At 40.6% G+C, this 26,417-nt stretch overlaps 1 long non-coding RNA gene across 3 annotated transcripts; it reads right to left on the bottom strand.

The window, feature by feature from the left end:
- Positions 1–14: 14 nt before the first annotated feature.
- On the bottom strand, positions 15–26,417 carry LOC136386075 (uncharacterized). Of its 3 annotated transcripts, XR_010747886.1 has the most exons (8): positions 26,375–26,417; positions 25,097–25,139; positions 22,607–22,748; positions 19,712–19,783; positions 16,085–16,257; positions 15,226–15,547; positions 14,873–15,022; positions 15–1,570 (listed from the first exon to the last, which is right to left on the bottom strand). It is a non-coding gene; the product is annotated as an uncharacterized lncRNA (long non-coding RNA). The 3 variants fall into 3 exon arrangements; XR_010747885.1 differs by lacking the exon at positions 14,873–15,022; XR_010747887.1 differs by lacking the exon at positions 14,873–15,022 and having other exon boundaries at positions 15–1,532.

Here is a 26,417-nt window from a genome sequence, read left to right as displayed (position 1 = left end):
GCAAATGTACTAGTTTGTTGAAACGAGGGAAAGTGAAGGCCCCTCCCTGCGGAACTTGCACTCTTCTCTCAGAACAGGGGGCAGGACAACATTCTGAGGGAGGGCTCCAGTCAGGGTTTGAGGGACACATGGTCATTCTAGTCTTCAGAACAGATGTGGTTTAATACAGAACCAGGAGCTTACCCAGCTGCTGGAAGGCTGGGGCCAAGGCAAGGGAAGAAGTTTCCAGAGATCCAGGAGGACAAGGGTCACAGGACATCCCCCTCCCTGGATTTAGCTTCCTGCATGACTCAAGTGGCCGGATCTCAAGATGACATCCAGCCCAGCAAACCCACATCTGCCTTCTGCCGATGCCCAGAGGCCTGTCCTGAGAAGCCAGAGGTGAAAAATTGCTGCTCCTTCCCTTCTTCCTTCCCACTCGGGGTAGAATCGAACCCATCCACTGGGAAGGGAGTGTGGGGAATGTTGCTTCCAGGCTTTGTGCCTTTAAGCACAGGGGACAACTTAGAAGGGCTGAGAGGGTCACAACTGTCACCACCAGCCAGCACTTCAGAACACTTGAGTCAGTCCATACACTAAGTGTCAGAGCTTAACTTCTCTCATCTTACAAAACTCTAACGTGCGGCATGTGCAGCCTGCTCCCATTGGATTGACTGCTGTGCCTCGTGGACTAGGAAGCCCCTCCCCGGACATCAGGGGACTTGAGCAGCCCAGGCAGGCGGAGTGGGGAGGCCAACGGTGGAGCGGGGCCTGCCGAGGCCATAAGCCTGCCCTGGCCGCCCCCTTGCCTCTGAGCGGTTACTGCCCCAAACGAATGAGCTTAACTAAGTGCTCTCGTTCTCCAGCTGAAGACAAGGCACAGAACGCTGACGCACATGCCTCATCACAAGCCCCACGGGCTCTCCTTCCCGGGAGTGTTGTTGAGTCCCATCCGTGATGTTCGCAGCTTGAGGGGAGGATCAGGGCCCTTCCATAGCGGGTGGGCAAGCTCCAGTGAGTCAGCACGCACCGGGGAGAGGAGCCTTCAAGGCTCAACTCCATCAAGCTGCTGGACCAGAGGGGACGTCGGGAGGGAGTGGAGGGAGCACTGTCCGCCATGCGTTCCAATGGAGGGCCCTGGTCGGCCGGCTTCCCACCCCTAGAGCCCCCTCATTCCCTGGTCAGCCCCAGAGGACCTACAGACACAAGCAAGTCCCAGCCTCACACTGTAGAAACCGCCCCTGAAATGTCACTGAAATGCACATTTCCTCAGCCGCTGGGAGTGCAGTCCCGTCTGCAGCTTGAGAAAGCAGGACCTTTCCCCTTTCCACTGTTCCCAGTTGTGACGCTGCACAATCAGTTAAGTTAGTTTAATTTCTAATAACGCTACAAAAGGGCACGGTTCTTTCATGCTCACAGAGGGCGCTGGCTTTAAAGGTTTGGGAAATCCTTCTCTGAAACACGTCCTCTAAGACACACCAGCCATCAGAAATCACACCGACAAAAGCAAAAGCTTGCTGTGCACACAGGGCTTCTGCGCTCCAGTTGTAGATCTGCTGGCGACAGTGATCGAGGTTGGACTGAGGCAGAACTAGGAGAAAGATGATTTTTAGAGTCTGGCAAGTTCACAGGATAAAATAACATATTCTCTGCACTAATAATTCACAAACCAGACAGTGAAGAGCAAGTCGTTCTGAATCACCCATCTCAGATGGCAAACAGACACCCCATTTCAGTCACCTGAGCATGACCCCTGACCTGTTACAGCCCTGTCCCCTTCAGTCACCTACAAGACAGGCTGCTGAGAAGCAACAGCAGGACGTTTCTGGCTTCCCAGGCACCAAGCACTTCCTCAGACACTCCAACAGCAGCAGCACCGAGCAGCAGCGCCTGGGGTGGGTGGGCCGAGGGGTCAGATCCTGAAGGCGATTCAACCACGACCCTGAGCCTCGGCCTTCCCACCACGCAGGCTGGGACAGCTGGAGGCAGACGGGCGGTATGGCTTCCGAGCCCTACTGGTAAAGCAGCAGCCAGAATTGCCAGCAGGTGCCTGGACTCAGGTTGGACGGCCTCTGGGGGCACCGGCATTGTCTAGTGCACTCACGTCATCAGTGACATTTCAAGAAACTGAGGTTCTGAGCACAGCTAGAGCTCCCTGACTGAACTCCTGACTGTCCCCCGGGTTCCTGTTTAGGCCCCTACAAGAGGCCAGCCCTTTCCTCCCAGGAATCGGTTCACCCATAGAATAAGGTCAAGGATAAAACGCAAGTATTGGGACATATAAAACCACAAACTTACCAGAGTGCTTCTTTTTCAATATAACTGATACATAAATGTAACGAGAGGAAATCAATATGAGGCTTTAGCACTAACTTTTGTATTTAACTTGATTATATTTTAAAATCTGAGAACTGTAAAACATAGAATTTGTATAAACACCTGAGGGCTGTTCTACGGGACACAGCATCTTCAAACAATCTGAGATTGAGAGTGTAAATGAGAAGCTTGTTTTATAACAAAAGAAATGAGAACCCCTCTTCAGATCACATATGCCAAGTAAACAGTTTCATTTGTTTATAAATATAAAGGACACTTGGTTTTCTAAACAGAGAACATACATTCTGGCCCCTGGTGAACATTTCTTGGCATTCACAACAAATGGCTGATATAATTAGCACTGATTCTCTTATAAACATTACAATAAACGTTATACGATATGACAATGTAATAAATAACAATGAACATGTTTTGCTTGAAAGCTCTAATTCTTAAAGTCCAAAACGACAAATCTGAACTAATGTACCTTCCCATGTTTAGTAGACTAAATGGCTCAGAAAGCAAATTAGCTAGAAACACTGCACAGGACAGAAATTCTCTGGAGGGACACCGAGGAGTGAGCTGAGAGGTACCAGTGATGGAAATGATGTGCACATGTACGGAATAGAAACATCTCGCTATATCTAGCTTCATCTTTATCTCTCAAGAAGTGCAAAGTGCCATTTTAAATTCTGAACGGTTTATTTGTGTGCATACTTCAGAGATAGAATAAGATGTAAATATGAAACAGTATTCATAAGAATATGCATCTTTAAAAATTTGGACATGATCATTTTCAAAGAGATGTGAACTGTATTTGGCTAGTCAAATACCTAAACTTAGGCAAAATATTTTAAAAGCTTTAAGATAATAGGTATTCAATGAAAAAGAATATAACAAGACTCCACCCAGACCATCCTTTTATTGTAATATCTACTGTATAAAACAATTCTATTTTATAATTTATCAAAAAACTGGTAAGAACACTTTATGAAAGCTCCTAAGGTTATTCTTTTCTTTAAATAGGAACAATTACAACCTACAGAGAAACAATAACCCAAGGAAAACAGTGTACGGCTCTTCCCTTTCTGGAAACTGGTAGAACACAAACAGAACATTGCTCTAGCAGACACCACATGTTTGCGAGACAGACGGTATCTCCAGCTGTATCTTTAATTCTCTTTCACAGAAAACTCTTCATGGGTTTCAGTGGAGAACTTGTCAGTCCCTGATACTGTCCCCTTTGGGACTTACCTGTTTTGGTTTTATTTTTATTTTTTTAATTTTTTTTTACTGTTTTTTTTAAATTATTTTTATTTATTCATTTTTAGAGGAGAGAGAGAGAGAGAGAGAGAGAGAGAGAGAGAGAGAGAAAGAAGGGGGGAGGAGCAGGAAGCATCAACTCCCATATGTGCCTTGACCAGGCAAGCCAGGATTTTGAACTGGCGATCTCAGTGTTCCAGGTCGACGCTTTATCCACTGCGCCACCACAAGTCAGGCTGTTTTGGTTTTATATATAAACCTTAACCAAAATCAAAGGTGTCCCTGATGTCAGAGAAATGGCGCCGTAAGGAGCAATACCGATAAATCTCCCCAAAATTTCAACAAGTTCTTCAACTAGAGACAGAAAAATCTATCCTTGGAGCATCTAGAAGTCGCACACACTGTACACGAAGGTATGATCGAGCGAAAAATTGACTAAATATATAATCAACCCCGAAGGAAATAAGACGAAGAAAGGAACACTCTGTCTTCCTCACTAACCTAAGCAAGGGCTGCTTTCACTTGGAACTGAGATAGAGGGCTAAGGGGGTGGAGGGATTGAGCCAGGCTGTGGCATAGACGTCTAAGCTGAGGAAAGAATGTGCCTGAGGCGACTCAGCCAACATGAGCTAACACCCGCACCAAACCCTGGCAAAGACGGGCGAATGGCAGCTGCCATTAGACCCGATATCCTGGTCGGCAAGCACGGATAGTGTGCGAGAGGTTCCTCCTAGTGCCCCAGGAGTGGGCACCCGTGTTCCTGGACAGAGGGGGCAGAGTCAGAGGCCTATGTGTGGGCTGTAGCCAGAGTCTCGGTGTGGTCCCTGCACCTTGAACAGCGGCGCGTGGGGAGTGAGCAAAAGTGAACTTCCCTGCGCCTGAACTTCTCTGGGTGGGGTGCCTCACCCAGCCATTCAAGCTAACAGCCCTGGCGGGTGTGCAAGCAGCTTGCAGTCTGACTATGGAGCAGATCTGCGGATCCAATCACTGAAGTTAGCTTAACCCACAGTCTGCTCACCACCCAACTGACCTATGCGGCTCTGACAAAATCTCTTAGTTCAGCGATCTAAGACAAGAGGCGTGATATTTTTTAGTGCCTCTTGCTATGCACATAGGGGTGGGGCAACTTCTGATTGGCAGAGTTTTCATACTTAGGGCTATATGTTAAAAAAGAGGAATTTGGCAGCTTTTAAGACCTCCTGTTTTGCAAACAGTGACTAGGCCATCTTCTACCCAGCCAAAACAGGTTACAAAGTGTAAAAAGCCTGAGGAGAGGGGTCCCACAGAGTGCTGAGGCATACTGGACACACCTGGAAGCTCACAGAAAGAAACCTTGAAAGCAACTGGCTCCCAGCCCTGCCTGATTATGCTGGCAGCTCTGACTTACAGAGCCTTACCTGGAGCCCTGTGCTGAGTGGGGATAGAGGGGGCATTTGCCAGCTCTTTGAGCCTCTTACTCTCCAGGTAGAGACAGCAGCAACCCCATAGCTGGGTCATCAGGCTGCTAATTCAGGAAAGAGAAACTAGGAGAGAGGCTCTGGGAAAATGGACTCTCTCATTGTCGCAGCTTGCAAATGCTAATGAGCCTCAACTGTCAAGGAGACTGAAGCCTAATGTATGACATCGCCATAGAGACTTATCAACTGCAAATCTCTACCTAAGCGTGCCACAGGGGCAGAGCCTGGGGTACAGAGTCACTGACCAGGAAGAGGAAGAGGAAAGAAAAAGGAAGAAGATAACCTCTCAAAATCAAGAAAAATCCACAGACTTTATAACCTTTTCCATTTTTTTTATTTCTTTCATCTTCTTGTCTAGATTATTTTCTTTTTCTTCCACCCTGGTCGTTTTATTCTCTGCCCGTCTTATTCTTCCCTCTTCTTGAACTACACTACCCATAAGTATTATATTTCCCATTTTCTTTCTTTTCTTCTTCCTTTCTCTCTATGTGGGTTGCACTCCAAAAGCCTTAACTCTCTCTTTCTTTGTTCTTTTTTCTTCTTTTTGTTTTTTCCTCTTTCTTTTTTTTCTCCCTCTATATAAGTTTCTTCTTTTCTCCTTTACTTTTCCTCTCATTCAATCCTCAATCACGAACAAATTATTTTATTTGGGACTCAAATTTTTCTTTGTGGCACTTCAGGTGCATTTTACTTCGCTTTTTAACTCATTAGCATTCCTCCCAACCCTGGCTCTCTTTTCCAACTAGTTTTTGCTCCACTTAATACAATAGTAATTTTTAATTTTTTTTCCTTTTTCCTGTTTCCCTCTTATCCCTCTCATTATGTCTCTTAGTCGACCATCACTTAAGAGAATCATTTTATTTTTGACCCAAATTTTTTCTTTTTGCATTTTGTGGGTCCCTACCTCCTTTTTGGCCCCTTTAATCACTTCTCCCTAACTCAGGCCCTCTGTTATAGGTAGTTTCTGTTTCATTTAGCACAATATAATTCACAGTTCATCACAATTTTTTCTCAAGGAGGAGGTGAGAGGAGAGGAGAAAAAAACAAGGGGAAATAATAAATTTTATTATTATTTTTTTTACTTTTTTTTTAAGTGCCTTCAGACAGGAAGGGGGTAGAAGTGGGGAGGGCACTCTTTTTTTATTTATTCATTTTAGAGAGGAGAGAGAGAGGGAGACAGAGAGAGAGGAGAGAGAGACAGGGGGGAGGAGCTGGAAGCATCAACTCCCATATGTGCTTTGACCAGGCAAAACCAGGGTTTTGAACTGGCAACCTCAGCATTTTCAGGTCGACGCTTTATCCACTGCGCCACCACACGTCAGGCCTTTTTTTTATTTTTAATTTTTTTTCTTTATTAATTCTCATTAGTACTACTATCAACAAAACCACCCTCAGATGCCATTAAGGAAAAAGAAATTGAACATTATGGATACAAAAGACAGAGATGTAGCACAGATAGATGAGGAAAAATCTATGGAGAAAAAATTTAATATATTGAAACCTTGGAGCTAAATGACAGAGAATTTAAAATAGAAATCCTAAAAATACTCAGAGATATACAAGAAAACACAGAAAGGCAATTTAGGGAGCTCAGAAAACAACTCAATGAACACAAAGAATATATTACCAAGGAAATTAAAACTATAAAAACAAATCAAAGATGAAAAACTCAATTCACGAGCTGAAAAATGAGGTAACAAGCTTAGCTAATAGAACAGGCCAGATAGAAGGCAGGATTAGTGAAATAGAAGACAAGCAACTTGAGGCACAACAGAGAGAAGAAGAAAGAGACTCAAAAATTAAAAAAAAAATGAGAAAGCCCTACAGGAATTGTCTGACTCCATCAAAAAGAATAACATAATAATAGTAGGTATATCAGAGGTAGAAGAGAGAGAAAATGGAATGGAGAACATATTCAAACAAATAATAGATGAGAACTTCCCAAGCCTGTGGAAAGAACTAAAGCCTCAAATTCAAGAAGCAAACAGAATACCGAGTTTTCTTAACCCTAACAAACCTACTCCAAGGCACATCATAATGAAATTGGCACAAACCAATGACAAAGAAAAAATTCTCAAGGCAGCCAGGGAAAAGAAGAATATAACATATAAAGAAAGGCCTATTAGATTATCATCAGATTTCCCAGCAGAAATTCTACAAGCTAGAAGAGAGTGGACCCCAATATTTAAAATCCTGAAAGAGAGGAACTTTCAGCCACGAATACTATACCCATCAAAGCTATCCTTCAAAATGAAGGAGAAATAAAAACATTCACAGATACAGAAAAAATGAGGGAATTTATCATCAGAAAACCACCACTCCCACTCCAGGAATTACTAAAGGGGGTTTTCCAACCAGATACAAAGAATAAAACAAAATAAAACCACAAGTAAAAGCTCCACCAAGAACACAATAAAACCAAATTTAAACTGTGACAACAAAAACAAAAAAAAGGGGGAGAGGACGGAGATTAACAGTAGCAAAGGATGTGGAGTGCAGAAGCACTCATAAGATACTGTACTACAATGAATATGATAGGTACCCTTTTCATTACTTAATGGTAATCACCCTTGAAAAAACCACCACAGAAGCACACGACTTAAAAAAGGTAGCAACAGAGGAAAGAAGTATGGAATACAACCAAACAAAAATAAATGATAGAAAAACAAAAGAGAAGAATCAAACAAGATAAAAAACTAACAGAAAGCAATTTATAAAATGGCAATAGGGAACCCACAAGTGTCAATAATTACACTAAATGTAAATGGATAAAACTCACCAATAAAAAAACACAGAGTAGCACAATGGATTAAAAAAGAAAATCCAACTGTATGCTGCCTACAAGAAACACATCTAAGCAACAAGGATAAAAACAAATTCAAAGTGAAAGGCTGGAAAACAATACTCCAAGCAAATAACATCCAAAAAAAAGCAGGTGTAGCAATACTTATATCTAATAATGCTGACTACAACACAGCAAAAGTACTCAGAGACAAAAAATGGTCGTTTCATAATGATTAAGGGGACACTGAATCAAGAAGACATAACAATTCTTAATATATATGCACCAAACCAAGGAGCACCAAAATATATAAGACAGCTACTTATTGACCTTAAAACAAAAACTGACAAAAATACAACCATACTTGGAGACCTCAATACATTGCTGATGGCTCTAGATCATTCATCGAAACAGAATATCAATAAAGATATATTGGCCATAAACAAAACACTAGAGCACCTGGATATGATAGATATCTACAGGACATTTCTTTCCAAAGCGACAGAGTATATATTTTTCTCTAGTGTACATGGAACATTTTCAAGAATTGACCATATGTTGGGCCACAAAAACAATATCAGCAAATTCAGAAAAATCGAAATTCTACCAAGCATATTTTCTGATCATAAAGCCTTGAAACGAGAATTCAACTGCAAAAAAGAGGAAAAAACCCCCCATAAAAATGTGGAAACTAAACAACATACTTTTAAAAAATGAATGGATCAAAGAAGAAATAAGCGCAGAGATCAAAAGATATATACAGACAAATGAAAATGACAATATGACATATCAGAATCTATGGGATGCAGCAAAAGCAGTAATAAGAGGGAACTTTGTATCACTTCAGGCCTATATGAACAAACAAGAGAGAGCCCAAGTAAACCACTTAACTTCACACCTTAAGGAACTGGAAAAAGAAGAACAAAGACAACCCAAAACCAGCCGAAGAAAGGAGATAATAAAAAACAGAGCAGAAATAAATAAAATAGAGAACAGAAAAACTATAGAAAAAATTAAATAAACAAGGAGTTGGTTCTTTGAAAAGATCAACAAAATTGAAAAACCCTTGGCAAGACTCACCAAGGAAAAAAAAGAAAGGACTCATATAAACAAAATCCAAAATGAAAGAGGAGAAATCATCACAGATATCATACATATACACAGAATTATTGTAGAATACTATGAAAAACTATATGCCACTAAATTCAACAATCTAGAAGAAATGGATAAATTCCTAGAACAATACACAACCTTCCTAGACTGAGTCAAGAAGCAGCAGAAATCCTAAACAGACCAATTAGCAGGAAAGAAATAGAAAAAACTATTAAAAACCTCCCCAAAACTGTTGGTGGGAATGTAAAGTAGTACAACCATTATGGAAGAAAGTATGGTGGTTCCTCAAAAAACTGAAAATGGAACTACCTTATGACCCAGCAATCCCTCTACTGGGTATATATCCCAAAAACTCAGAAACATTGATACGTAAAGACACATGCAGCCCCATGTTTATTGCAGCATTGTTCACAGTGGCCAGGACATGGAAACAACCAAAAAGCCCGTCAATAGATGACTGGATAAAGAAGATGTGGCACATATACACTATGGAATACTACTCAGCCATAAGAAATGATGACATCGGAAAATTTACAGCAAAATGGTGGGATCTTGATAACATGATACGAAGCGAAATAAGTAAATCAGAAAAAACCAGGAACTGCATTATTCCATACGTAGGTGGGACATAATAGTGAAACTAAGAGACATTGATAAGAGTGTGGTGGTTACGGGGGGGAGGGGGGAATGGGGGAGGGAAAGGGGGTGGGGAGGGGCACAAAGAAAACAAGATAGAAGGTGACAGAGGACAATCTGACTTTGGGTGGTGGGTATGCAACATAATTGAACGACAAGATAACCTGGACTTGTTATCTTTGAATATATGTATCCTGATTTATTGATGTCACCCCATTAAAAAAATAAAATTATTAAAAAAAAAAACAAAAAAAGAAAACAAAAAACAAACAAAAAAAAACCTCCCCAAAAATAAAAGTCCAGGCCCAGACGGTTATACTAGTGAATTCTATCAAACACTCAAAGAAGACTTGGTTCCTATTCTACTCAAAGTCTTCCAAAAAATTGAAGAGAAACAATACTTCCAAACACATTTTATGAGGCCAACATAACCCTCATACCGAAACCTGGCAAAGACGGCACAAAAAAAGAAAACTACAGACCAATATCTCTAATGGATACAGATGCTAAAATACTAAACAAAATACTAGCAAATCGAATACAACAACATATTAAAAAAATAATACATCATGATCAAGTGGGATTCATCCCAGAATCTCAAGGATGGTTCAACATATGTAAAACAGTTAACGTAATACATCATATCCACAAAACAAAGAAAAACCACATGATCTTATCAATAGATGCAGAAAAGGCATTCGATAAAATACAACACAACTTTATGTTTAAGACACTCAACAAAATGAGTATAGAAGGAAAATATCTCAACATGATAAAGGCCATTTATGATAAACCATCAGCTAACATCATATTAAATGGCATAAAACTGAAGGATTTCCCCCCTTAAATCAGGAACAAGACAGGGTTGTCCACTCTCTCCACTCTTATTTAATGTGGTGCTAGAGGTTCTAGCGAGAGCAATCAGACAAGATAAAGAAATAAAAGGCATCCATATTGGAAAAGAAGAAGTAAAGGTATCACTTTTTGCAGATGATATGATCCTATACATCAAAAACCCCAGACTCCCCAAAAAGATTACTAGAAACAATAAGCCAGTAAGGTCGCAGGATACAAAATTAATATAAAAAAGTCCATAGCCTTTCTATATGCCAACAATGAAACATTAGAAAACGAACTCAAAAAAATAATCCCCTTCATGATTGCAACAAAAAATAATTAAAATACCTAGGAATAAACATAACAAAGAATGTAAAGGATCTATATAATGAAAACTACAAAGCATTGTTAAGGGAAATCGAAAAAGATACAATGAGATGGAAAATATTCCTTGTTCTTAGATAGGAAGAATAAATATAATCAAAATGGCCATATTACCCAAAGCAATATACAAATTTAATGCAATTCCCATAAAAATTCCAATGACATTTTTAAAAGAAATGGAACAAAAAATCATCAGATTTATGAAGAACTATAAAAAACCCCAAATAGCCAAAGCAATCCTAAAGAAAAAGAATGAAGCTGGGGACATTATAATACCTGACTTCAAACTATATTATAGAGCCACGACAATCAAAACAGCATGGTATTGGCAGAAAAATAGACACTCAGACTAATGGAACAGAATAGAAAGTCCAGAAATAAAACCACATATATATGGTCAAATAATTTTTGATAAAGCGGCCAACAACACACAATGGAGAAAAGAAATCCTCTTTAACAAATGGTGCTGGGAAAACTAGAAAGCCACATGCAAAAAATAAAAATAAAACTCGAAAAAGTTTGTCCCCTTGTACTAAAATTAATTCAAAATGGATCAAAGACCTAAATATAAGACCTGAAACAATTAAGTACATAGAAGAAGACATAGGTACTAAATTCATGGACCTTAGTTTTAAAGAGCATTTTATGAATTTGACTCCAAAGGCAAGGGAAGTGAAGGCAAAGATAAATGAATGGGACTACATCAGACTAAGAAGTTTTTGCTCAGCAAGAGAAACTGACAACAAAATAAACAGACAGCCAACTAAATGGGAAATGATATTTTCAAACAACAGCTCAGATAAGGGACTAATATCCAAAATATACAAAGAACTCATAAAACTTAACAACAAACAAACAAACAATCCAATAAAAAAATGGGAAGAGGACATGAACAGATCCTTCTCCCAGGAAGAAATACAAATGACCAACAGATACACGAAAAGATACTCATCTTCATTAGTTATTAGAGAAATGCAAATCAAATTTGCAATTAGATACCACCTCACACCTGTTAGATTAGCTATTATTAACAAGACAGGTAATAGCAAATGTTGGAAAGGCTGTGGAGAAAAAGGAACCCTCATTCACTGTTGGTGGGAATGTAAAGTAGTACAACCATTATGGAGGAAAGTATGGTGGTTCCTCAAAAAACTGAAAATAGAACTACCTTATGACCCAGTAATCCCTCTACTGGGTATATACCCCCAAAATTCAGAAACATTGATACGTAAAGACACATATAGCCCTATGTTCATTGCAGCATTTTCACAGTGGCCAAGACATGGAAACAAACAAAAAGCCCTTCAATAGAAGACTGGATAAAGAAGATGTGGCACATATACACTATGGAATACTACTCAGCCATAAGAAATGATGACATCGTTTCCAACAAAATAGTTAGATCTTGATAACACTATACGGAGTGAAATAACTAAATCAGAAAAAACTAAGAACTGCATGATTCCATACACAGGTGGGACATAAAAACGAGACTAAGAGACATGGACAAAAGTGTGGTGGTTAGGGGGGGGTAGGGAGAAGGGAAGGGGAGGGGGAGGGGCACAAAGAAAACTAGATAGAAGGTGACGGAGGATAATCTGACTTTGGGTGATGGGTATGCAACATAATTGAATGACCAGATAACCTAGACATGTTTTCTTTGAACATATGTACCCTGATTTATTGATGTCACCCCATGAAAATTAATAAAAATTAAAATAAAGAGGGCACTGGAGCTCCAAGTATTCAAAAAAAAATCAAAGGTGTCATCCGTGTTTCCTACATGAAGTATACTTGTTAACAGTATGATAAGGAACTGTAAAATTAAAATAAAAGACTTAAAAAGTGCCAATTTGAATATAGTAACACATGAAATGGTATGTAAAGTAGTTGACTGGACTGTAATGTAGCTCTGCAATTCTGCATGTTACAAACTTCTTAGGAATTGTCTAGAAAACTAAAACTTCTAGTAAGTTAAAATACTTTTAGATTAATAAGTTATCAGGAAAACTAAGAATTACACAGAATCTAACCTTACACATTTTAAAGATTGTATTTCTCGTTTAGGTGTTTGAATGTAGTAACGTATTTTTAGAGCTGGCCCCAACGTCAGCCCCAAATATTTCATTATAACATCACTTTTGAGTAGTAGCAGCGCCTTCCCATCAATTTCCTACAGAGAAAGAAATTATAATAATAATTCTTTCATATTTTGTTGTTATTTATATACAAGATCATGTAAAAGAGAGCAGCTGTGCATTCCCAGTATATATTCTTTTGATACACACTGATTTCCTAAAAACTACTTAAAATTTATATACTAAAGCACCATTTGAACATTTTTAAATTCACTTCAAATTTTAAAAAGAAATTTAACCCAGTATATTTTTAAATGCCCTAAGTATCAAACGATCTAATTTTAAATACTGTATGATGAATAAAATACTACATCATCAATGACAAAGAATGGAAAACTGTAAGTGGGAGAAATGAGTTGCAGATGGTCGTTAACTGTCTTAGAATGGCTGGGCATATGAATATGAAATGTCAGCATCAACCCCAATTGTAATGTGCTATACAGTGTTGTCTTTATGATGAAAGTTAGTCAGCCGTCTCAAGCTAATCAGATGTTAAAACTAATCATTCATTTTCTTACAGTATTGAAAAGGATATATCAGATATTTGGTCACAAGTATGACTTATTAGAAAATAATATAAACATTATTTAATAGACACAAGGCATCCTAAAATTCTTAATTTCCTTAACCAATTTATGTCACAGACATGTATTATTTGGTATTCATGGGTTCTTAGTTAAAATAAAGCTGCATGTAATCTTACACAGTTGCTGAATTCACTCGGAATCATAACAAGAAGTATGCCCTGTTAAGACTTTGTAATCACACCTCCTACTCAAGGTCCTGAGGCTGAGCAGGGAGCAGGTGGGGAGAAGGATGCTTGTAGCTGTCACTACAAAGTAGACAACACCTGCCAGTGAGTGACCATGCCGACTCATCTACTCTTGAGAGCCCAAAGATTTGTAGTGTTTTAGATGCCCGGGTACCCACACAGAGCACAGATCCAGCCTTTACCACTTAAGGATCTAACTTTGAGCAAAGTAACCTTTCCCACATAGGGAAAAATCAGTTCATATGGCTCCCCACCATCCACAATGATCAGTATCCAACTGAAGAGCCTGCAGAGGTCAAAAACATCATGACAGGAAAATCAGGTCAAAAGATACATTACATGTTGCCTGAAGACATCCTCGACAGGTGTGAGTGTCTGAGGATCTCTTTGTTTCAGAAACAGGACCACTTCCTCTATGGACCAAGTTGAAGGGTCATCAGAGAGCTCTTGTTCTGGCATATCTGAGTGAGTATCTAAGCTAATCTATTACTCTAAGTAGTTCAATGAATTTTTTCAATCTCTCTCCTCATGGTCTAGAGTAGGTCTATTTTACTAGCTAAATACAATGGAAATTCCCCAAATTTAGTTTTATAATTGCTTAAATTTATTCACCTTAATCAATACATATAAAAAACCCCATTATCTTTGAGAACCAAAGTAGTTCTTTACTGAATCTCTCCCATGTATTCAGTATGGATATTTTAAGCATCATTCTACCCTTTAAATTTCTGTCTCTCGAGGCTTAAATGCTTGTCTGAATTTTGAAGAAAACAAGAGTATGTTCTACTTAGCTAGGTCAGAAGTAACTATAACTTTATATTCAAGACCTCTTTCGAGTTCAGTTACACAGTAATAGTAATAGCTATTTTGATTGAAGGTTTAATGTTGAAAAAATAACTAAGACAGGAAACAACTGAAGTGCTCATAAGTCAAAGTTTTGGCTGTGATGTTCACTAAGTGCTGAAATTTCTCTGTGTCTAGACAAGTATTCATTTCTCCATCAGAGCATTCAACTCTATAGTGTGTGGTAACAGAAGTGGCTTTTAAAAAATTCTTTAAATTTTTTATTTAGAATATTAAATTTAATGGGGTGACATTCATCAATAAGAGTGCACAAGTTTCAGGTAAATATAATTTTTAATTTTTAATAGACTCTATCTTTAGAGCATTTAAAAAATTCTTTTTCTTTACCTACAAGTGGTTTTAATTTCCTAGGAAGATCTGTTTCTCTAAGCAAGGACCATCAAAATAATTTTGATTATTCTTGTGTGTGAATTAGACAAAGATGAACTTTTCCGTTCCTATCACTGGGCTTTGGTCATTTCACAGACATTTTGAGTATTTACTGAGGAAAAGGGTAAAGAAAAACAAAAGATTAAAACACCTGATGTTTGGCACACAACACACACTTAATGAATGTAAGTTCTCAGTATGAGTACCCCTCAAAACAGCCCTCGAAGCAGGAAACAGCTTCCACTAGCTTGCAGCGAGGATACTGAGACATGTGGTGAAACAGCACTACTGTCATACGTATTGTCCCATACTCACCGCAGTCAGCTGCGCTGTCAAGAGCTGAGGCAGCGTGGCCGAGGCTCTCACTCTCCAGCAAAGGCGGGTGAGCTCTCTCCTCAGGGTTGTGTGCTGGACGGGATGGTCCCTGGTTGAGCACGGCTGCAGGGGCTAATGTGGAAGCCTGTGACTGATATCCTACAGGGTGTTCCTGGGAGTCAGCTGTTGGCCTTCTTACAGGCGAAGCTGGGCTATAACTTTCACTACCAGAGAGTGAAGCGGGGTGGAGCACAACCACCACCGTTTTCAGCCATTTGGCCTTCAGGTCAGCATATTATCTGTGTACATCGCCAGATAGCTTCTGAAATGACACAAAGCCAGCATAATAAAACTGAGTGAGCAAAAAAGGAAATAAAGTAGTAAATACATTAATACTTATTATCCATGCATCATTGCTTTCCATTATTAAAGACATATTCTATTTGATTATATGACTTTTATTCCCTTTTAACCCTACCTTTTAATTGCATTTTATACATTATGGTTACAAACATAAAAATGCCCATTGTAAATACATTTCCCAATCCTAAACTTCAGCATTCTTCTTAGCCCGTTGCTACTTCAACTATGGATCAGCCCAGCAATCTCACAGACTTATTAGCTCTTGCTCACTTCTAATAAACAGGCTTCTTCAGAAACCAGAGATTTATAATTCAAAAAGAGCTTTTAGGACACTTATGTGATTTGTATCTATTAATTTACCAAGAGCACAGGAAAGCTCTGTATTAATGGCACTCAACTTCTTATACAGGGTAACAATAGTATGGTGGTTGACCTGTAATAATACACTCTATTAGCAAATTCTTTATCAAAATAAAAGTAACATATAAGAACATACCATTAAGCCAAATTTTGCCTACTAGGAACAAAGAAAGTTCTCAAGCCGTCAAAATGTCGTTCCACTTGACAACTCCTTGCTGGTGACATAGAGCCCAGCGGGCTGGCATAAGGAGCCCCAAACTCCTACGTCAGTTACTCCATGTCCTATAGGAGCTTTAAGACATATTAATTCTGAAACATAAACGTATCACAATTCCTTTAACACATCACATTTACAAATGTGACGTGAGTCGTTTTAATTCAAGGAAGGTACTATTTCGAGAACTAAATGTTCAAATCGGTTGAAAAGTCAAAGAACCTCTTTTCACGTGATGATGACATGAACTAACAGGCATTCCACTCCAGAAAGAACAGTGAGCAAGATAGGTCAGATGTGACTCCTGGCTTCAAAGCATTTTAAAGTCATGCAATCAACAATAACCCAGTACACATCCCCTACATGCCAATCAGGGAAGTGACTAGATAGAGCCTGGAGATTCTAGAAACACACAGAAATTTCAGTCAGGCAAAAAATACACTTAAATCACAGGCCAGATCCATTTCCTCACGATCTCATTCCAATACACATTTACTGAGGGCCTACCACCTATCAGAACTACTTTGCTAGGAGCGGGAAGCAGGGACTGAAGGAAAAACAAATCAACCAGCTCCTGTCCTAAGGAACTCCCACTTTAGCTGGAGACAGACAAGTAGAGAGATGATTTCAATGGAGAAAGTAATTAACAGCCTGGAGCAGTGGTTTAATCTCCTTGTGGAGAGAGTCGGGATCAAGATCTCTGAGTTCTCTTGAGGGCAAAGCAAGGTGCTACAGCATGATGCTCATACTAACCTAATAACAGTGCCACAGGATAAATGGTCCAATAGTGCTCAAACCGCCTACTAACATTACTACGATGCCTGGTATGACACAGGGAAGAACAGGAGGCTAGCGTGCACAGAAGACAAGGTCTAACCCAGGCTGGCAGGTCTCTTCAGAAAAGCAAATGTCTATGTTGAGAATTAAAAGATGAGGAGGTGCCACTAGGAAAAGATGCATGGAAGGGCATAGGGCAGAAAGAATAGTGTATTCTAAACTACCCAGAGAGAAAACAGGAAGTCAGATGCTTCCATAGTGAGCATAACTGGTAGCCAAGAGCTGGGTTATCAAGGGAAGGAGGAGGGATGACAGCAAAAAGGGATGGGAGGCTAAAAATGGTATTTTAAGACTGTGGGACAGTATGCTGAGAGTGACAGCACGGAGTCTGAAGGGACGAGAGAGATGGCCCATGACAGGAGGTGTCCGAGCACAGGGAAAGAGGGTCCAATGCAGACACCAGCAGGTGTCAGCCTCACAGAGGAAGGGATCCCAGGCACGTCTGTTGGCTATGGGAGAGGAATCAGGACTTGGGGGGATTCTGCTCCACACCCCCCATTCCATTAAACAAGAGGCAAGGATGGGGGTGCCTGGAGCACATGGGGGGTGGCAAAGGGAGCTGACCAGAGAGCTGCTGAAGGATTACCAGGCAGTGGACAGGCCCACTGATGTCCTCCCCTCGGCTTCCCAGTCTGGGCAGGGCTGCGGTTTTACCAAACAGCATGCTGGGCAAGGGTCAGAAAGAAAAGATGAAAGTGCTGCGCCTTGTGGTCTAGACCCGAAAGGGAAGGAGTTGAAGAAAGGAGAGAGCTAACACACTGGGAGAAAGAGGGGTCCCTCGTGGCCCATGCCAGGGCTGTGACTTTGGGACCTCAGCACTTCTGAGCCTAGAAGCTACATCCCACCACGTCCTGCACAATTGCTCAGAGGCCCTGGCAGAGCAGTGTCCACCGAGGTCCTCGTCATGGATGCTTCTGTAAAACAGGCCAGCACAGCCCTGCTCAACCTCAGAGCCCACTCCCGCCCCCTGTGGCCCACCTACCCTCTGTGCATCTTCCCCAGGAGACTTGCTCAGCATCCCAGTTCTGTTCTCAGGAAGAACAATGAGAGACATAGTCTTTACTTTTCAAAGTATGTCAGCTCATTTTATTCATGACACTTGATAGCTAAGAAACATTTATAAATGTTCATTTACCTCTAGGAATGCAACTCACAAAATCCTTGATAATTATATACTTCTATTAATCTCTACCAACATGCTAATTTTGACAAAATCTGCTCAAACCTATGTCAGATATACTCTTTTAAAAACACTGGTGGGCCCTGGCCGGTTGGCTCAGCGGTAGAGCGTCGGCCTAGCGTGCGGAGGACCCGGGTTCGATTCCCGGCCAGGGCACACAGGAGAAGCGCCCATTTGCTTCTCCTCCCCTCCGCCGCGCTTTCCTCTCTGTCTCTCTCTTCCCCTCCCGCAGCCAAGGCTCCATTGGAGCAAAGATGGCCCGGGCGCTGGGGATGGCTCTGTGGCCTCTGCCCCAGGCGCTAGAGTGGCTCTGGTCGCAACATGGCGACGCCCAGGATGGGCAGAGCATCGCCCCCTGGTGGGCAGAGCATCGCCCCATGGTGGGCGTGCCGGGTGGATCCCGGTCGGGCGCATGCGGGAGTCTGTCTGACTGTCTCTCCCTGTTTCCAGCTTCAGAAAAATGAAAAAAAAAAAAAAAAAAAAACACTGGTGGGCTGTCACCTTGTTTCAATTGAGGTATCTTAAAATGTATTTAGTCAAACACTAAATTTCACCCAAATATGTTAATTTCCTTTGAAAATTTTGTAGGGAAAATTAACTTGCTACTGAATGATCTAGATCAGTGGTAGTCAACCTTTTTATTCCTACCGCCCACTTTTGTATCTCTGCTAGTAGTAAAATTTTCTAACCGCCCACCGATTCCACAGTCATGGTGATTTATAAAGTAGGGAAGTCACTTTACTTTATAAAATTTATATAGCAGAGTTACAGCAAGTTAAAGCATATAATAATAATTACTTACCAAGTACTTTATGTAGGATTTTTGCTAAGTTTGGCAGAAACAATCTTTATAAAACAACTTACTATAGTTAAATCTATCTTTTATATTTATACTTTGGTTGCTCTGTTACTGCCCATCATGAAAACTGTCAGATATGTTTCATATCTGTTGGTAGAGATTAATAGAAGTATATAATTATCAAGGATTTTGTGAGTTGCATTCCTAGAGGTAAATGAACATTTATAAATGTTTCTTAGCTATCAAGTGTCATGAATAAAATGAGCTGACATACTTTGAAAAGTAAAGACTATGTCTCTCATTGTTCTTCCTGAGAACAGAACTGGGATGCTGAGCAAGTCTCCTGGGGAAGATGCACAGAGGGTAGGTGGGCCACAGGGGGCGGGAGTGGGCTCTGAGGTTGAGCAGGGCTGTGCTGGCCTGTTTTACAGAAGCACTAGTGGGCGGTAGGGATCAGGTTGACTACCACTGATCTAGATGAAAGAGACATAACAGTTAACCAGTTAAGGGCTTTAAAAAAAAGTTATAAAATCTACAGATTGCTATTTTGAAAATTTCATCTGGAGATACTATATATTTAAACTAGAAATTATTAAAAATCATCACAATAGGGTGATATTCATAAGTAATTTAACACAACAAAATTTCAATTAATTGTATACTTTATACGAGATAAAGAGAATTTCATCTTAATATTTTAGAACACTACATTTGACAGACAGAACTTTTGTACCTGGCAACATTTCAGCATATCCTCAATTAGTTTTTCTCGCTCTTCATAGGATGTGTAAGGCTGGAAACTTTGCTAAGATTTTAAATGTTAAATATTAATGGTCTACTTCTGTAATAGCCAAACTGAACATAAGGATAAAAAACACTTTATATTTATTTAAATATTTTTTTCACCAAATTTCAGCTTCAGAAGTCTTAATCTAAAGCAGAGATGAAATGAAAATAAAAGCAAAAACAAAACCCTTTACGCCTGACCAGGTGATGGCACAGTGGATGGAGCGTCAGACTGGGACATGGAGGACCCAGGTTCAAAACCCTGAGGTTCCCAGCTTGAGTGTGGGCTCATCTGGTTTGAGCAAGGCTCACCAGGTTGAGCCCAGGTTTGCTGGCTTGAGTAAGGGGTCACTCGGTCTGCTGTAGCCCCCCCACCCCCACCCCCTGGTCGGGGCACATGTGGGAAAGCAATCAGTGAGCAGCTGGCGTGCTGCAACAAAGAGTTGATGCTTCTCTTCTCTCTCCCTTCCTGTCTATCTGTCCTGTCTGTCCCTCTCTCTGTCTCTGTAGAAAAACAAAACAAAAACCTTTACATTAATATGATAATAGCCATGATTAATGCTACTTAAGAGGAGTAAGAAAATAACATTGTATCAGAAGGATCTACAGTTAAAAGAGCTTTGCACTGAAAATGAGTATTGCTCTCAATTTCCTACCGTATAAGGAAAAGAGGAAAGTAAAATTGTTAAATGCTCATTGTTTACTAAAAAGGGGTAAATAAATTCAGGAGAATAATCCTTTCTTGGGTATGGTTTAGGGACACTACTTTTCTCTTTAAAATGGTTAAATGTTACTATATTTGGCAAATGTCAATTTATATTACTTACACGGGTATATGCAGTATTTGCTTCATATGCATCAAGAATGCCATTATCATCATCACAAGTAGATATTTGAGTTATAATCCAAGAAAGATTAATAAATGAAAAGGAAATGTAAATGATGGAACTTTTGAGTGACCCCTTGCTCAAGCCGAAAGAAAAACTGAGGACTTCAATTTCACTTTCAAGAAACTCCAAAAGCCTATCTGTGGTATTAAAGGACTCTGTCCATTGTAAATAACTACTATGGTTACAAGAAAAGACCTACTTGCAAAACAGTTTTCTCATTAACCCAACTACATACACTTAAGAAGTCATTTCCATCAAGCTTAACCTTTTGTGTGCCTCAGGGTAGAAAGACAAGTCTAGTAATCTGGCACCAGAACTGCTGTAACAGCAAATATTTATCACAAAGAACCATGTTACATGACTTTTGATTTTTAAACCACCCAACAGTGCCACTCTGTGGACAAAATATGACACACTTAAGTACCTATTTCTTTTCTTTTTATTAAACTTTTATGTTTCTGATTACCAAAGCTTTGTTTTAATTAATAGCACATAAGTTAATTATTGCTAGCAAAACAATCATAAAACTTCAATTCTAGGTATTTCTACACAATTTTTTTGAAAGAGAGAGAGACAGGCAGGCAGGGAGAGAGATGAAAAGCATCAACTTGTCGTTACGGCAGTTTTTTAGTTGTTCAATGATTGCTTCTCATTCGTGCCTTGACTGCAGGGCTCCAGCTGAGCCAGTGAACTTGGGAATCAAGCCAGCAATCTTGGGGCTCAAGTCAGCGACCATGGGATCGTGTCTATGATCTCACGCTCAAGCCAACAAGCCAGATGAGCCTGAGCTTAAGCCAGTGACCTTGGGGTTTCGAACCCGGGCTCCCAGGGTCCCAGGTCTACCCACTGTGCTACTCCCTGGTCAGACTACATAAATATTTTTTAACCAAGGCTTTTATTTTCTTTTTTCCCCAGGACCACTTTAATTTTTTTTTTCAATTCCAGTTTACATTCAATTTTCTTTGATATTAGTTTCAGGTGCACACCACAGTGGTTAGACAATGATATACTTTTACAGAGTGGCCCCTTGATACCCCTTGAACCCACCTGGCAACATACATACTTATTACAATACTATTGACTATATTCCCTAGGCTGTATTTTACATTCCCATGACTACTTTGTGACTACCAATCTGTATTTCTCAACCCCTTACCTTTTCTTCTTGATAAATCTCTAATTTATCTTAAAATATTTTTGGAATGTTTTAAATAAGTGGATAGTAAATAACTATTTAATTTCATTTAATAACTTTATTCTAAGAATAAATTATAAACTATGAGAATAATTTTAAAATAAACATACTTTGAATCTATGCATCTGTTTCAAAAGATATAATCAAAATAATATGAAACTGCTGCTATAGATGATTATTTATAAAATATACAAACTTACCCTTGTATATACTACGTTAAGTCTTTCCAAGTACTTTCAAATAATTATGTCAGAAAAATAACTCTTTGTAAAGGGTTAACATTATCTCCAAGGATGAAAAACGTTAAGATGGAAGAAGTTAAAGAAAATCGCCTATACCACTTATGCGGCAGAAATATCCACATCTTTACATAAAGTAATGTGTTTTCTGTTAAGCCAAATTACATATAGCTTAAAAATGTATGTTTTTAATCCACTTCAGAGATCAAAAATGGGATAGAGTGTAAAAGACCACAATCACTTTGAAAAACTGGCAGATTCTCATAAAGTTATAATCACATCAACCCTGTGACCTAGCAATTCAGCTCCTGAGCATTTACCGAAAAGGAGTGTCAGGATCTGGTCACAAAGGAACTTGTGCGTGAATGTTCACACAGCTTTAGAGATCACTGTCAAACTCATGAACTGTACGCTTACGATCTCTGCACTTCACTGTGAAATGAAATTCAGTTTAAAAAAGAAATACAGCTCGAGAAAAAGACAAGAACAGATTTTTTTTTTTAATCTGAAATACAAACCACGTCGTCTTCGCTGGAGCAGCTAGACATCTTGGTGCAACAGGAGCAACTCCACTTCTCTGAGGTGGGCCTAAGTGTTTGAAACTCACTGGAGGGCTTACTTGTGACAGTGCTTGGTCACCTAGGACTGGTGAACCTATTCCTGAAAAGAACGCATACAAGTTACTCTAACAGCTGCATTAATAAACTTAGGATGCACGTTCTCACAATGCCAACTCAAACTGAACTGGAGTACAGGGTGAATTTCAGAAATTTTCCGTTCATGATTTAGAATAAACCTTTAAAATCTGAAGGGCTGTATTCCCCACACAGAAGAATAAAAATCAGGATCAGACACACTCCCAAGAGTGAAGTGAATGCTTCACAATTTAAAGGCTACAGAGTAAATGCTGAAAAGGAGAGAACAGGATCTTCACTGTTTTCGTACAGGAACCCCTGCAGGGGATCAGTTCACAGTGGAAGAAGGCTTCCAAAACCAGTATTTTTACATACACCGCTGTCATTTTAACTACTGCTTCGTTTCCTACCATGCAGATACCCGTGATTTGTTTAACCAGTCCCTACTCATGGGTGTTCAAGTCACTTCTAAAGTTCTGCTCTTACAAAATCAGCTCTACTTGAATCACGCACCTCTACCTGAACTCTCCCAGAATGAGAATAGCAAGTGCAAGTTTCCCAACTCTAATAGTATTTCATATTCTCACTGTATTTTTAACAGTTTTGCTTTATAGATTTATATATGTAATTTTCATTAAATATGGATTCACTATAGAAAATCTGGAATATACCATAAGGTAACATTGCCTGCTTACTCTGCCAGGCAGTGTTTTCTAAGCCCTACTAGATGTGTTATTCCCAACAACCCTACAGGGAAGGCTGTATCATTATTGCCATTTTCCTTAAGAGAAATCTGAGGCAAAGAAAGTTTAGCTAATTTCCCAAGTCTCACTGCTAGTAAGTGTGGTGCAGTCTGGCTCCAGAGTCTGTGTGCCTTACATATTATTTATTATTCAAATCACAAAGAATTTCTTTATAACGGTGACAATATAAAATCCAAACTCGTATTAAGGTCCTTACAAAGCATACTCAGAAGCCTCCACACCTCTCAGAGGTCACATCTTATCACTTCTCCCCCGAATCTAAGCATAAAATACTGACTATCTGGCCTTTTATAGACAAAGTTTGCCAAGCACTGTTACATACTTACAATCAGACAATTAATTCTCTACTGGATAGTTATAATGCTGCAAATCCTGGCTGTAGCTAGACACAGAAGCAGCAAGCATTTAGTCTACCAACTCAATTTCTACCTCTGTGGCCCATTCACACAAATCAACCGATCTCGCATTTTGAACCTCTCCCTCCTTTCAAACCCTCTGCCCTGAGACAGCCTGTCATTACTCCACCTGGGAGAACCTATTCAATTCCCCGACTTCATTCAAGTTCCACCTTCACAAAGCAAAGGTGCGCTGTCACCCTGTCTGGAAGTGCCACTGCTCTCCCTAGTGCCAGAACACTCACACCTGACTGCTTTTACGGTAACTTTCACACACCGGCTAGTTACACAGGGACAACTTCAGAAACGTTTAAGACCTTAGGCTTGGGCTCAGAATACCTGGGTTTGTGTCCAAGCTCCTCCACTTACTAGCTGTGTAATTTCAGACAACTTACTTAATTTCTCTGTGGTTTTTTTAAAAAAAATTCTGTAAAACAGATATAACACTACCAACTAGATGGAGTTATGAGGATTAAATTAACATATGTTAAGTGCTTAGAACAATGACTGGCAGAGCAAGGGCACCCATTGTTAGCTAGTATTACTTTATTATTTGGATATTCACAATGTTCTCCCAACAGAACGATTCATCATGGAGCACATGCACATGTCCTCAAGGTCATAGCATGTAAATCTGACTCACTATGTACCTGGACACGCAGATACAACAACCATCTCTTGTAAAGAAATCTCAAGTACCAAGCCATCGTACAAATACTGCGCTTTAAGAAATACTGAAATCAAAGACCAAATTGCAAATTTTGATACTTTGTTTTAGGCAGGGATTTAATCTCTCTGTCCCTCAATTTGTGAACCTGTCAAGTTCAGATAATATCTACTTCACAGGGATGTGAAGACCAAATGACATAGTATGCGCTCAGCATCATGTCTGGTCCATAACAGGCACAGCATAAGTTTTATTTCCCTTTTGCTTCTTCCCAAAGATAAATAAAGTTCGTGCAACATTTTTGTAGCCCAACACTGACTAGATTTTGCAAAATTCGTTAATATAATTTGGTAAATTCAAAATCCTACAAAATGAATTTACTGAAAATGAACCCTATTTATATTTTATGATAGAAAATTCTTGATAACGTAAGAACAAAGAGCCACCTGGTGTTTATAAGACATTTTTTAGACATTAAAGACATTTCCCAAAAGTCACTTGCAGATTCTGCTCCCAAGGTAAATGCGTTCACTTGCCTTCCACTTACCGCAATGGTGAAGGATGAACACGGCCTCTCACCCGAAAACCAACTGCAAGAAACACACAGCAAAAGAGGGCAGGTTACAATGAGGCAATTCCAAAAATTTTTTAAAACAAAACTGTGTGTCAGTACACTGAACAGTTTGTAAAACCCCTATGGGGCCCTGGCCAGTTGGCTCAGTGGTACAGCTTCTGCCTGATATGTAGAAGTCTTGGGTTTAATCCCTGGTCAGGGCACACAGGAGGAGCATCCCTCTGCTTCTCCACTCCTCTTTCTAGTTTTTTTCTCTATCTCTCTCTCTTCTCCTCCTGCAGCCATGGCGCTACTAGAGCGAGCTGGCCCTGGGCACTGAAGATGGCTCCCTGGCCTCCGCCTGAGGCGCTAAAATAGCTTGGTTGCTGAGCAGCAGAGCAACCCCCCCACACCCCCCTTCCCCCCACCCTCTCCTCAGGGCATGGGCATGGCCCTCTAGTTGGCTTGCAGGATGGATCCCAGGGGCATGCAGGAGTCTGTCTGTGCCTTCCCCCCTCACTGAATAAACAGACAAACCAAAATCCCCATGAGGTCCCAAAAGCAGCACTTCTACAGTCTGTGGGAAATTTAAGAGGTCAAAATCTGCCAGACGGGGGACAGCGCTGCCTAAACTGTATCCCATCCCTCCGCCCTGAACTGCGCCGCTGAAGTCACGATGTAGAAACATGAAGCCAGGTTAATACCCGGAACAGTCGGAATACCGGAGAGCCCGGGAGGGAGGCAGGGAGCGACCCCCACAGAACAGACGGACTTCTCAACCACACGGGCAACAGCGTCATTTTCTTTCCCTCTTATGTATCTGCGTCATCTCAACCTCGGAAGACGTTATAACGAAACAATTCGCTATTTTATCAATTCCTTTTCACAGTTATTTCCCGTATTTCTACAGAACGTTGTGTCACTGCTGTTCAGAGCCAGGAGGGGAGGAGGAGGGGAGCGGGCAGCAGCCGCTCAGGAGCGCGGGCAGGGGGCTCAAGGCGCCCGCCGCCCGAGGCGTGGGGCCCGCAGGGCCGGCCGGGAGTCCGAGCCCGAATCACACCGCCTGGGCGTCCCGGCCCGTCAGACCCGCCGCCGGAGCGCTGCCACAGGGAAGGGGGCCGTGTCCCCCAGGAAAGCGGTGCTTTCTCTCCCTCTCCTCAGACCCCCCCCCCACCCCGCCCCGCAGCCCCGCAGCCGTTAAAAGGCTCAGTGGGTTCCCGCCCACACCCGACAGGAAAGTTCCACGGGCGGGAAAAACGCCGCCGGACAAACTTCTGCTAAGAAGCCCCGCCACACCGGCCTCTGGAGGACGCGG

The sequence above is a fragment of the Saccopteryx leptura genome, chromosome X (genome assembly GCF_036850995.1).
Source record: "Saccopteryx leptura isolate mSacLep1 chromosome X, mSacLep1_pri_phased_curated, whole genome shotgun sequence".
Lineage (NCBI taxonomy): Eukaryota > Metazoa > Chordata > Mammalia > Chiroptera > Emballonuridae > Saccopteryx > Saccopteryx leptura.
This window is presented reverse-complemented; position numbering and strand designations above follow the sequence as displayed.